The sequence below is a fragment of the Glycine soja genome, chromosome 1 (assembly GCF_004193775.1).
Source record: "Glycine soja cultivar W05 chromosome 1, ASM419377v2, whole genome shotgun sequence".
Lineage (NCBI taxonomy): Eukaryota > Viridiplantae > Streptophyta > Magnoliopsida > Fabales > Fabaceae > Glycine > Glycine soja.
The window spans coordinates 43,281,631-43,294,039 of NC_041002.1; the positions used below are offsets into that span (position 1 = coordinate 43,281,631).

The following is a 12,409-nucleotide window of genomic DNA, read 5'->3' on the forward strand; positions in this document are numbered from 1 at the left end:
TTTGCTTCATCAAGATCAAATGTGTTTTTTATGGTTTCCCAATATATCACATAAAATTGGACAAGAATTCTATAATACATATATCGAATAATATTAAGGCTAGTCGCGTAGAAGCAAAACGTGTGATTTGATTACATGTAGTCGTGCAAAGTCGTGTGGATTATTTGAAATAAAATAATGTTTAGTATGTCACGTGTATAAATAGAACGTAAGCTTTTTTTTCTTGCAAAGCCACTACTAGAAAAACAGCAATTTACCACAGGAATTCTACGATAGTTATTTGGGAACCGACCTAAAAAGTGATGCGCTGACATTTTTGTAAATATAATAATAATAAGAGCCTTTTACGACACTCATTCTAACACAGTTAATAAAAACTGTCTTAGAATGTTGTATAGAGATGAGTTGTTTAAAAAAACCGTCCACGTCAACTACATGATATCCGACGACGACTTTTTGTCTTCATCTGCCGCCTCGGATAGTAGCCCTTTCTAGAACCTCCTCCCTCGTCACTTTCCATGAGTACTGGTTCACAATCAAGCACATCACTGCTCCTTCTCACTGCTAGTGTGGATAATGGAGAGAGTTCTTCTGATAACAAACAACCAAACACCTCGGCCGCACTTGATTCCTCCCAAACTGAAGCCATTGAAACTGCACCGAGAAAGTCCATTGACACTTTTGGACAGAGAACTTCAATCTACCGGGATTTAACAGGGTTTTTTTATTTTATAACCTAAACAAAGATGTGTATGAATATTTTTTTATTTAGTTTATGCATATAAATTTGAGCTGTCACAAATCTTTCACCACTGCTTCATATCTCAGTTAAAAAGTTCCTCTAGTAAATGAATTGTTGTTTTTTTAAAAAAAAAAATTGTTAAATGATTATGAAATTAGGGTTTTTGACTTAATTGAAGGCATAGGTGGACAGGGAGGTACGAGGCTCACCTGTGGGATAATAGTTGTAGAAGAGATGGACAAACTCGCAAAGGAAGGCAAGGTATGATGATCTACAACGTTCCTCTATTTTAGGCCAAAAGTAAGAAGAGAACGTTAAAATTTGTTTACATTTAGTTATCATTTGTTGTCACTACTTGCAGGTGGTTATGATAAAGAAGAAAAGGCAGCTAGAGCCTAAGATTTGGCAGCACTAAAATACAGGGGAACAACCACAACACCAAATTTTTCAGTAAGTTGCTACTTTTTTTTCCAGTAAGTCTAAGGTTGCAACTTTCAAACATAATTGCTTATACAACAATAAATAATTTGGCAGCAGATCTATTAAGTTCATGTGATTTCTCCCCACAGTGCGTACAACTACAAGTATTCCACAAGAATATTCTCAAAGCAAAAGTTCTCATTCAAGTTTGTGGCACAGTCCTTTGGGGATAAATGGAAGCTGAATGACATGAGTACTAGTACGTTCCTTCTCTTGTTACTTCTAATGCTACTAGTGGTACCACACTTTTTAAGCTTCTGCCTTCTTGTTTTAGTCACAATCTTGTCTTTGAGATTAAAAGAAAATAACATTTCTCCAAATTATAGTGTATTATTTTTCCTTTATCTCTCTCTCATTCTGGCTTTTATTTCAATAATTAAATTTCCATTTCTTTTTCAAAGGTTCTATCCAAGAAAGATTGAATGTATTGATGTCAAGGACCCAAAATTTATGGAATGAAGTTACCTTTCCACTTGCAAAACCTGGTCAAACTAGGAAGCCTGATCCTGAAAATGATTGTGGATTTCAAGTTATGGAAGACATTTTAATGATAGAGCAGACAATTGACCGTAGAACACCATGTGGGGTTCTTTCTCTAGCTGCTGTGATTTGTATTGAACAATTTAGCAGGTGAATATGCGTGAATTGTTATATTTTGGATGTAAATTCTTTTATATTGGTCCTTGGACCAGTGCATTCATCAAATAGAATATATATTAACAGATTCAAGACTAAAGTATATAATTGAAGTGCTATATGATACATGTTTTTACTTTTGCACTTGAAATGCACAGTAAAAAATTTTGTTTGTTATCCCAAAATTACTGAAAAAAGACAATGTAATAAGACAAAGCACTAAATAATGATTATTTTCTTCTTTTGCCTTAAAATGTTTACTATAAACTAATATACTAAATGATTCTGATAATTTTTTTAGTTTCTTTTCTTAAAATGCTTTCTTCAATCCAAAAATATAGGGTGGTTCTTGCTAGCTATGAGTGGAGTTATGACTGAGATACACAAGAATATAATTTTCAATCTATCATACTAAAGGTATGTAAGCAGCTTTCCTATTAGGACACATTACTTTTATTTTTTATTTTTAGGTTTACTTAGGAGGTCTTATAGGGAAAAACCTGATTTATTATAATTATGTATTAGGAAGTCATTAGGCATCTATTTTGATATTAATTTTGTATTAGGCAGTTATAAATTATGATGTGATAGTTATAGTGATATATAAGTAGTGTTGCAGAGTAAAAGGGAAATAAGATGTTAGATTGTTATTCCTTGTGTTTTGAAGGAGGAAATTATTTTATAGGGGAAACCCTGTGTTTGTACTCAAATCTAGCTTAAAAGCCAAATATTTATATCTTTATTCAGAACTGAGTATGTTTATTTCTTGAGTACAACAATGTCTCAATGCCCACGAGCCTGAGAAGGAGGACGGGGGAGGGAATGGCACCCCCTCCTCTGGTGGTCTTAGAGGCCAGGGAATTTGCCATGAGTTATAATGCTTCTGCTTCATACTCCTCTCATTTGCCCTTCAATTTTCGAATCCGTTACATTGGAGGTTCACTTTTAGTTTTGATGCTTCAATTATATGGTAAAAATCTTTGTATTTTATAGACTTTTCATATGGTACAGTTGCCTCAGTTGAGTATTGCAGCATAAATAAATGATATAATTTGTTAGTTCCATCTTTCCTTTTATGGTTGTTCTACAGCATGCTTATTGCTTGATACAATTTCAGAACTGGTACTGATATTACTGCAGAGTGCGTGAAAAACAGATATCATATCAAATTCCAGAGTTTCCTCAACTTTTTGAGGAGAGGATTTTATGCATTGGTTCCAACTAAGAGACCTGTTCTGAAATGGGAGAATAATATGGCATAGCCTGGCAAACTTACTCTTACTGATAAAGCAATCTATTTTGAGGTATTTCTCGTCCTTGGACAAATGTAAAAGTATGATTTTACATCATATGATCCACCAGAATGACTATCCCTAATCCCCCACTTCAAACAATAGTAATAATTAATTAGTAATCCTATCCTATTATTTAAAGTGTACTCGTATTTATACAAAATGAGATTTTGATTTTGTTTTAGCTTAATCTATAGTTTGCCTTTTTTTTTTTTTGTAATTTTAATACACCACGATATGCAAGTAAGACCATCTCATTGCAGTAAAGCAACACATCATATAAAGTGATCTGGCCCTAGTTTATGTTGCAATATCATTTAAGATGTTATTTATTCTAAGAAAGATGTTACAATATCTTTTAGTATTGGGCCCACAGACCCATCTGTCTTGTACCATCAACTTTTGGATTAAGAAATTTTTTACTTTTCAGAGACTCTTACAAGATATTTTCTAGATATTCTAACAAAATCTACGAAGAGGTCTATAATACTAAGGATAACGATTAATTATTCTAATGACTTCAATTTCCAACTTATGTGTTTATGTTTATACATTAATGTTTAACAAAAGAAATATTTATACTTTCTTCCATCTTGATTTTTTAAAATGTTGATTTGGTTGTCTGTTAATAATTAGATTTGTGGCCTGGTGCAGTTGTACATTGAAGGATATATCCAAGCCATGCGGGATTCACTTTATAGACAAGAATACCTTAGAGTCAGAGTTATTGACAATCAGGAAATAGTTGAGCTAAGTGCACATAAGTTGGTCAGGTATGCATAAAAGATTATCTTTCAAGTTTGACTATATCTGGAAAAAATGCATTGCATGCCTTAGAAGAACACTAGCTCGTTCTTTTGAATTAATTTAAGCACGGAACCTTGTTTTGAGAATGTTCGCAACTTGTTGTGTACGTTATGCAGTGATCTTGTTTTGAGAATGAATCCCGGTTTTTTTTTTTTATATATATATATTTATGATCTTGTGCTAAATAGCTTCCCAAAGTAATACTTCTCTGCATTCCTGGAATGCACTATTTTAGTTTGGAAGCACCTCAAATGTAATATATGATGATCTTATATACCATTGTAAGTTTGCTTAACATTGAGTGCTTGACTTGTTTGGAAATCTGCATACTTCTTGATATAGAATCACCAATGGCATAAATCCGTAAGTAGTAGTTTTGCCAATTATATGTGTAAAGTTATTGATGATTGAACTATATATGTGAAATTTAATAAAGTCTCTGAATTTTCATTTATTCTAATTCCTATTTTTTCTAATTTTTCTAAAAAAAAATTGGAATATATAAATCACAAATGCCGTGCATTAGAAGAAAATATTAACTTGAAAACAATAAAATCTGCAACTTTTCTTTCAACCCAATAAGTTATAAGTGCTCTTATTAAAATAAATTCGTGTCTTGTACTCTTGGAACTCGATACTCTTTCATGATATTAAAAATGCAGGAAATGAATGCCAAAAAAGTAATGCACTTTTGCTTGCGTGTTTTGTACGTGCATTGTTTCAAAAATCAGATCCAGACATTCATCGGAGGGGATCTGATTTTTTTTTAAAATTTTTACATATTTAACTTCTAACAAATAATAATTTTTACAAAAAATATTTACTAGTTTTTGTAACTTTTATTTCAAATAAAAAACAGAATAAAATCATAAATCACAAAAAAATATTTCAAAAGATAAATGTATGCGTGTGTTTATAATATAATATAATATAATATAGTATTTATAATATAATATAACTTTTTATTATTATTATTATTATTATTATTATTATTATTATTATTATTATTTAATATATGTTAAATTTTTAATTGATTGTACCAATATATATTATATTCACTTAAGAATTATTCTTCTTATTAGTTTTTTAGGAAACAATTTTATTAAAAGCTAAGTTTAGAACACAAACGTTCAAATATTATAGAGATAGTTACCAACAAAAATCATAAATTAATTTCCTTAACAAATATTGTATCCTCGATCGGCATATCCCTTACAACCAAATAAAAAAAAATGCTAGGAAATTACCCACTAGTCCAATCCTTGACCCTTATCTAGAAACTAGAAATATAATAAATTAATTATCTGCTGCATGTGTTTCTGACTTACCAATAAAATAATAAATCATATTATTCTTACTAGTTAATGAGCACTAATATTTCTATTTTTCAATTCAATCATTTGTGTGCCTTTTCCATCTCAATGTTATTTATTTGATTTGCTGAATGAACTTGGAGAGAATATAAACGTTTATAATGATCAAGAAAATAAATTGATATTAACATTACATGCTACAGAGATTGAATTGACGTAAACTTTAATGAATAACTAAAATAGTGACGTTTTGTATTTTTGGGACCTGAAATGGAGGTTTACACTAATTTATTTTGACGTTTTCAGGGGTAGCTAATAAATTTGACTTGCCTTGCTGGCTGTGGAGGTAAAACCACAGAAAAAGTCTTTATTTATATCAAATCAGGTGTGAAATTATTGATCGATCTTTCTCAATCACTTCAATAGTTCAAGCTACTTTTGGTATCTCCCGAGCTATATTTTGTAAATAATATCAAACAAAACTCATTTAATATATGTTTAATAAATATTTAATATCATTAATTAATTATAATATATTTAATATTATTAATTAATTAACTTTGATGTCATTTATTAAATATTATATATTTATTATCTTTATTAAATATTTCCTTAGTCTCAAAATAAGTATTGCAATTTAAAAAAAACTTATCCCAAAATAAATGACATCTTGGTTTTTCTATGCATTATTAATCATTTTTTCCACGAATACTCTTAATAAATTTCACTTTGATTTCTTAATGAAATATTATATATTAATTCTTTCATCTCATTATAATTACTGTCTTAGGTTGTTTTATACGGATAAACAAAAATCAATAAATAAATGAAAGAGAACAACAATTTTACAAAATTAATCTTATCATCATTAATTCAATTTTTGTTTTGCAGCCTATATCATTAATGTTATAAGGGTTACAAGTGGAAAGTATTAAGTAATGTTATATTGAAAAACTAAAATAAAAATTATTTATAAAATTCTTTTTTTTCATCTTTTTATTAGCTTTAATTTTCTTGGTTTATGTAAAATAATTTAAGATGACACTTTTTTTAGGACGGGGGAGTATTATTTGTGTGTGTGTGTGAAACAAATATTTTTTTTAAAAAAAATTACAAAATGATGAGATAAAAAAACATCACAAGAAGTCTAGTTTAAAAGTAAAAATAAGAATATTTTAATATGTAAGTCTCAATGCAATACTCTTGAAGCCTTAATATTTCACAATGAGTAAAAAAAAATAACATATCATAAAAAAAACTACTGATCAATATATATATATATATATATATATATAAGTTTTACAAGCACCAAATTAACAAAAAAAAATTAAGAACAAAATCAACAAAAGCATTAGGGAAATGTTAGTGACACTTTCTCTCATAATCTTTTTTTAAGACTTGTTCTGATTGGTTAAAATTTATTAAAATCATCATTTTTGTAGGTTTTACTTCTTATTTAACGCTTGTCTCTCCTAAGTTATATTAACTGATAAGCGAAACCTATCAAAAGGATTATGTCTAATAAATTATAACAAATCATGAAGAAAGTCTTTTCCCAACACGAGAGAGTATCGCTAACATTCCTCACATAAATATTACATGTACACAAATACTACCTTAATAATACTCATGGGGTTGTGTCTAGTGAAAATAATATTTTTTTCTTGTTGAAATGTAAATGATATTTATTGGGAGGAAACAAAATACTACAATAATAATAAATATTTCATTAATTTCAAATATATCTAATATATACAAGGGATTTAAACTTGGAAAGACTAAATAATAAAACATTTTTTGTATTTATGTAGTATTTATTTAACAATAAACATTTTATATTTAATAGAATTTATTATAGTATTTCATAAATAGAATAAATGATTAAGTTTAATAGAATTATAAGATGTGATATTTATTAGATATACCAATGTTGTCTTCAAAGAGGTTTTCCAAAATTTCTAATAGGTTTTGTTAACTAGATCCTATATTATATTTTACTATTCTGCCTATTTCTAGACTATTAATATTCATTTATCCAATTGATTATCGAGGCCTTCAACTATATTATTTTGTAGTTTTCCATTTTGTTTGTCAAAAGCAATTGTGCTTTGACATGTTTGGCTTTCTAATTCTGATTTATTCAGCATGTACACTCACTTCACAACCATGAATGACAATAAATCAAACATGATGTTATGCTGTTTCAATATTAACTTTCATCCATTTGAATTTAGTGTACCTTTCACTGGAACTCACTTTTAACTAACAGGTTTCACCATTACTTAGATTATAATACATGACATTATTCATTAAATGCCTATTTAACCGTATTCAATAATTCATTTTGCAGAAATTCATAGGCTTTTACATATACTATCTTTATTATGAATTTTGGTGTGACACAATCTTTTGCTAACACAAGTCTTCCTCCTAACCTCTGAATCACCTTCTAAAATCTATTTCACATGCTCTCTACTACATATTCCTTATTTAAAAGATTTAACTCTACATTCTACACTGCATTTTAGAAAAGTGTAAATTACAAGTCACCCAGTTCTGGATCCATTGCCATTCATATGCACTTTCCCAACAACAACAACAACAACACTTTAACAGTAATAGGTTTTCCTACAAACCTCTAACCAAATTTGCACACTTTTAGAATAAATTTTATATTCACTATCTTTACTATACATTTTCATACGAGGCAATCTTATATTCATTTATCAAACTGATTATCGAGGCCTTCAACCATATTATTTTGTAGTTGTTCATTTTGTTTGCCAAAAGCAATTGTGCCTTTACAAGTTTGGCTTACTAATTCCGAATTATTCAGCAAGCACACTCATTATCGAGCCCTTCAACCATATTATCATGTTCTGCTCTTTCAGTTTAATTTTTACTAATTTAACTTTTTATTAAATATAGCAATCAAGCTCTCGCATTGCAAGCTCAAACACCCATTAAATTCTCAATTTTTCTAATTACTGTTGTTTTTTTTCTGCTTTACTTAGGATTGTTGATTCTCATTTGTGTATCCAGTTAACGAACTTTGTGATAAATTTACAGCAATCACTAAATTTTAAATATTTTGTTTTATCTTAAATGACCAACTTACACAATAGCTAACTATAAAATATTATTTAATGCTTGGCTTTCATAATATGATATCATCTTATAAACAATACCTATCATCATAACCTTAACAATAATATTCTGTAATTAAACAAATCCAAAATCGAACAAACCAGGGTGAATCACAACATCGTGTGCATATGCAGGTTCTGCACTAGTTTAGTCAAAACCACACACATACATTCAATTTAAGCATAAAATTAAAAATTGTTTGTCAAAAGAACATGGTTAGATTCAATCTCTAGTCCTTGTAAATATTTAAAATAGAAAGAACCAATAAACCAAGTTAACTATTTAATAAAACAATGACATATATAAGTTAAATATAAATTTATAAATTATCATAAACCGAGTCATGTGAGTCAATTGTTAACTCACTTAGTCGACCCTGACTTAGTGGCCCAATATCCCAACTGAATCAATAATCAATGACCTTAACCCAATAATGATAAATATATATAAGTTAAATATAAATTATCATATACCATTATGATAGTTTGGAAAAAATATTCCATTAAAAAAATTAAAGGGGGACTTTTTGGAGAAAAGTTATTTGTTTTTCCATTTACAATAAATTCTATTGAAAGATGACGAAAGCATCTAAATAAACAATAAATACTCATTATTAGAACGTACAAAATAAATATCCAACCTCAAAATAAATTTAGATGATTTAATATGGATATTTCATTTCTTCCCATTAAAAAGTTACAAGATGAGAAAAAAAAATTAACAAGGACAACAAAATACAGAAAATGATGGCACTTCATCCAAATAAGATTTCTTTGATTCTCACATATTAAGTCGATGATAAAATCATGGAATCCACCTAATTATACGATCACATAGCGGGCATCGAATTACTGGTTGTTCTACAATGCCATAAAAAGTTATGCCACTGCAACTAGTAGATAACAGAAAAAGTCTTGGAATGTTTTGAAAATCTTGAAGGTTGCTTATTTCGTGAAGAACTTCTTGGTCTATGAACCTTGATCCAATAGTATTTTCAAAGAAAACACCTCCTCCAAGATCGACCAGGGGCCTAAAATCGTATATCACAAATCCAGTCTCATTGTTGCGATAGTAAACAAGGTTCTTTTGTGACCAGATCAAGAACAACAAATTAAAATAAAAAAAATACAAATTAATTTTTTTAACTAATAGGAAAAGTATACGTTTATTATGTTATATATGTTAGAGATAGTGATAGAGATACCTGAATATCAATAATTGCTTGCCATGGAAAAGGAACAGTGCATTCTCGGTCGTTTAGAAGAAAGTTAAATAATACAGTAGTATTCATGACAAAGTAATACGAGAATAGAAGGTTATGGATACTTGAGACGACTCTCACTCTATATATAGTGAGTCTGACGTGAATTTCAACTTTGTATTGATCTTTCTCATATTAATATAAATGAAAGAAACTACTTTTATTGAACCGTTTCATGAAATTTATGGAAAACACAATTTGTTGACTTTGAAAAGTTAATGGAACCACCCTTAAAATAAAGAATTAAAAGTAATTAAATATATATGTTTATCTTCTTGATTTCTGAGGGGTAGACTAATTCCTTGCATGTATCAATAAGATATTGAAGAAAGGTTGTAGTCAAAAAGGAAATTTTAGTATTTAATTTTTGACTTAAATATGATTTTAGTTCATGTAAAATCAGTAAGTTTTATTCTAGTTCTTGTAAAAAAATTCTTTGATTTTTAGTTAAAATCACATTAGTTTCTACTATTATGTGTCACTCGTTAACCGTTATGTTTATTGGAATGTCAAACAACCATCTCAAGTAACACTTATTGGTGTTTATGATATCATGTCAACATATGATACGTCTAAAATTATTTCTAGATCCCTAAAATAAATGTTATTTATAGATTTTAAGATGAATGGTAGAGAACAAAAGTAGTTTTTTTTTTTGGTTTTGAAGGGATGAAAAAAATATTTTACAAGAATCAAAATTAAAATATTCATTTTACATAAACCAAAAATCTGCACTATCATATATAATTTCATACTAATTTTTTTAACAATAATATAAATACTAAAATTTTCAATATATATATATATAGAGAGAGAGAGAGATTTATATAGTGGTATTAAATATTAAATTTTACCGTAATTACTTTTATTTTCATATGTTTTCTATAAACATAGATTAATATAGAAATGTCATATATTTAATAAACATATATTTTATTAATTAAATTTTGATAAATATATTATATTTTATAATTTTAATATTTATCAAGATTACAGCGGGTATTATATATTCTATTTAATAAATAATACTATATAAAATACTATATAAGGAAAAAATATTTATTTATTTATTTATATAATATTTTAATAACACTAAATGCTACACTAATATTTGTGTTCAAGTCTATTTTACTTTTTCTATTTGGAAATTTTAAAATATGTTTTATAAAATTCTTTTTTAAAATAATAAAAAATGGAAATTTTATATATCTCTCTCCATCTATAATGATGATGATTGTTTCCTTGTCCTATACACAAACATCATTTTTTTTTATCATCATACACAAACATCATTTACATGTCAAGTGATATTAAGTTGAACATGATACTTAAGTTATCATAAATCTTTTAATGCATATCTTTCATTCATTTAGATTAAAAAAATCTTGTTGATATGATTAATGTAGTACTTATTTAAATATATAATCAAATATTTTTTTTTTCTTAAATGGCATAAATTAAACTATTTATTAAGCATAATGCATATTTAAGTTTAAAAGATTTATCAAATTTTACATTTATTATAGCATATGATGAGTATGAGCTATGTACGCATTAAATGTACCCGAGATACATATTAAAAAAATATAGCATTTAATAGAGTTATATTATATTTATTATATCTAATAAATATCACATTTTATAATACTATTAAACTCAATCATTTATTCTATTTATGAAATACTATAATAAATTCTATTAAATATAAAATGTTTATTGTCAAATAAATACTACATAAATACAAAAAATGTTTTATTATTTAGTCTTTCCAAGTTTAAATCCCTTATATATATTAGAATATATTTGAAATCATTTACATTTCAACAAAAAAAAAAAGTATTATTTTCACTAGACACAACCCCATGAGTATTATTAAGATAGTATTTGTGTACATATAGTATTTATCTGAGGAACTTGCTAACATAATCTCATGCCACTTGTTTTTTTAGCAATAAGTTAGTAAGTAATAACTAAAATTATTTTAAAACACACTCAAGGCATAAGTTGCTAACATACTACTATAAACATTATTTTCCTTATTACAAAAAAATGACAATTTCAAAAAAATTAATGGGTGTATATTAGAAAAACAACACTTGAAAAGAATAAATAATAAAATATTTATTTTGAATTGATGTGAATATACAAATAAATATTTTTCTCAATGACATTAATTATTGTATTTATTAAATAAAATAAATAATTAAATTTAATAGTGTTATTGAATGTTATATTTATTACATATAATAAATATAATTTAGGTCTATTAAATGTTAATTTTTTAATATATATATATATATATATATATATATATATATATTAAAAAATTAACATTTAATAGACCTAAATTATATTTATTATATGTAATAAATATAACATTTATTATTACTATTAAAATTAATTATATGAATTATATTTAGTAAATGCCATTAAAAGAATTATTATTTTTTGCAATGTCAGTATCATAGCAAAAAACAATTAAAGAAAAATATAATGAATGAGAACTTAAATAAATTCTTATTGATATCCTCCTTCATCTTAGAGTAGTGTGAAACTAGAAATAACATAGTTTATGATAAATAGAAATCATTCAAACCCCTTTATCAATAATATCAAACAACACTCATTTAATATATGTTTAAAAAATATTTAATGTCATTAATTAGTTATAATATATTTAATATCATTAATTAATTAACTTTGATGTCATTTATTGAATATAAAGTATTTA

At 26.8% G+C, this 12,409-nt stretch overlaps 1 long non-coding RNA gene across 6 annotated transcripts; it reads left to right on the forward strand.

Moving 5' to 3' along the window:
• Positions 1-537: 537 nt before the first annotated feature.
• On the forward strand, positions 538-5,802 carry LOC114416341. Of its 6 annotated transcripts, none has more exons than XR_003667453.1 (8): positions 538-1,003; positions 1,104-1,192; positions 1,280-1,421; positions 1,624-1,852; positions 2,200-2,275; positions 2,976-3,162; positions 3,805-3,923; positions 5,577-5,794. It is a non-coding gene; the product is annotated as an uncharacterized LOC114416341 (long non-coding RNA). The 6 variants fall into 6 exon arrangements; XR_003667451.1 differs by having other exon boundaries at positions 2,999-3,162; positions 5,577-5,792; XR_003667450.1 differs by having other exon boundaries at positions 1,277-1,421; positions 2,200-3,162; positions 5,577-5,802.
• The last annotated feature ends 6,607 nt before the right edge of the window (positions 5,803-12,409 follow it).